We start from the raw sequence: 1,907 nt of genomic DNA, 5'->3' as shown, positions 1-1,907 counted from the left end.
GGATTCTTTCTTTTTTCTGAGATGTTTTGCTCTTATTGCTGAGGCTGGATGGAGTGCAATGATGAGATCTCAGATCATTGCAACCTCTGCCTCCTGGGTTCAAGTGATTCTCCTGCCTCAGTCTCCTGAGTAGCTGGGCTTACAGGTGCCCACCACCACGCCTAGCTAATTTTTGTAGATTTAGTAGAGTCAGGGTTTCACCATGTTGGCCAGGCTGGAGTGCAGTGTTGCAATCTTGGCTCACTGCAGCCTCGACCTCCTGGGCTGAAGTGATCCTCCTAACTCAGCTTCCTGAGTAGCTGAGACTACAGGTGCACACCACGCTGCCTAGCTAATTTTTTGTATTTTTTTGCAGAGAAGGGGTTTTGTCATATTGCACAGGCTGGTCTCAAACTCCTGGACTCAAGTGATCCTCCTTCTTCAGCCTCCCAAAGTGGTAAGATTACCAGCCTGAGCCACTGCACCCGGCTAGTGTCCCTACTTTTTGAATCCTCTCATTATCTCAAATGTTACTCAGTTTGCTAAATGGGATTTGCTGACTCAGAGACTGCTGCTTAATTACTGCAGCAGTTTAAATGCTCCTTTCAAAGACACTTTGCTAGTTTCCTTCTTTTATAGAAAATTTTGGAAAGTACATGGTACAAAGGGAGACTCTGAAATGCCAAATTCTAAAGTTTTCTTCTCAGTCCTCCCCCACCCTTTATTTTGGTGTTTCTTATTCCTAGAGCTGCCTCCATACTGCCTGCAAAGAGGGGAAGGCCCATGCATCTGCCACCAGCTGGAGAGGGCAGAGCTGATGGCTGTGATCTGGAACATGCGATTTTGAGGATTCAAATCATTTTCAGTGGGCTGTGCTTGGGTCATGTGACCTAATCAGGAAATTTCATGCAATCTGACATTTCCTCTCAGAGTTGCTTAGGAACCTAAGGAAGGCTCTGGCTCTGATTGGCAGGATGGTAATAAATTAGTTGGTCCCCGGCCTAGCCATCTGGCTTAAGTAAATTAAGAGTATAACCCATATGGGATTTGTCTAAAATAGCGATTCTCATTTTTTTCCCTCCTCTCATTTTTTCTCTCTCTTCATCTGGGTCTTTAAGTGGGTTTAACTTTGCACAGAATTACCGAGCTGACTTTACCCTCTGCTTTTTTGTATCTCTCACTCCTCTCTCCATTCAGGCAGCAAAACTCAGTCTCCTGTAACCCACTAATGAGGCCCTCTTTAATGGTTGATAATCTTAAACATCTTATTTTGAGAATTGCCTGCTTTGAGGTGAGCGTGTCTGACTCAGTGCAGCCTCCACCCTCTTTGTCCACCTTCCTTTAGTCTCTCTCCATCTCAGGCCCAATCGACTCTGGGATTAGAGTTTCACCCATTCTCTTTTTATTTTTTTTGAGATGGAGTCTCCCTCTGTTGCCCAGACTGGAGTGCAGGGGTGTGATCTTGGCTCACCGCAACCTCTGCCTCCCAGGTTCGAGTGATTCTCTTGCCTCAGCCTTCTAAGTAGCTGGGATTTCAGGCACGTACCTGGCTAATTTTTGTATTTTTAGTAGAGACGGGGTTTCACCATGTTGGCCAGGCTGGTCTCTAACTCCTGGCCTCCAGTGATCTGTCTGCCTTGGTTTTCCAAAGTGCTGGGATTACAGGTGTGAGTTACCACACCTTAACCTAAATAAATTATTTTTATCCTACCATTCTTCTGCTCACAAATCTGCCCTGCTTATGGGATGAGCCAAATGTTTCTACCTCAAATTCCTCCATCAAGTTCTGACCTGCCTTTAACTCTCACCTCCTTCCTATAGCTTGACCCCCACTGGAGACAGTCTGAGCTCTTCCCTTCCTCTGGAAACCTAACTTGTCCTGCCCCACTTATTTTAGTGTTTAAAGATTACACTCTGAAGCCAGGCAC

The sequence above is a fragment of the Cebus imitator genome, unplaced genomic scaffold (assembly GCF_001604975.1).
Source record: "Cebus imitator isolate Cc_AM_T3 unplaced genomic scaffold, Cebus_imitator-1.0 Scaffold212, whole genome shotgun sequence".
In the NCBI taxonomy this organism is placed as follows: Eukaryota; Metazoa; Chordata; class Mammalia; order Primates; family Cebidae; genus Cebus; species Cebus imitator.
This window is presented reverse-complemented; position numbering follows the sequence as displayed.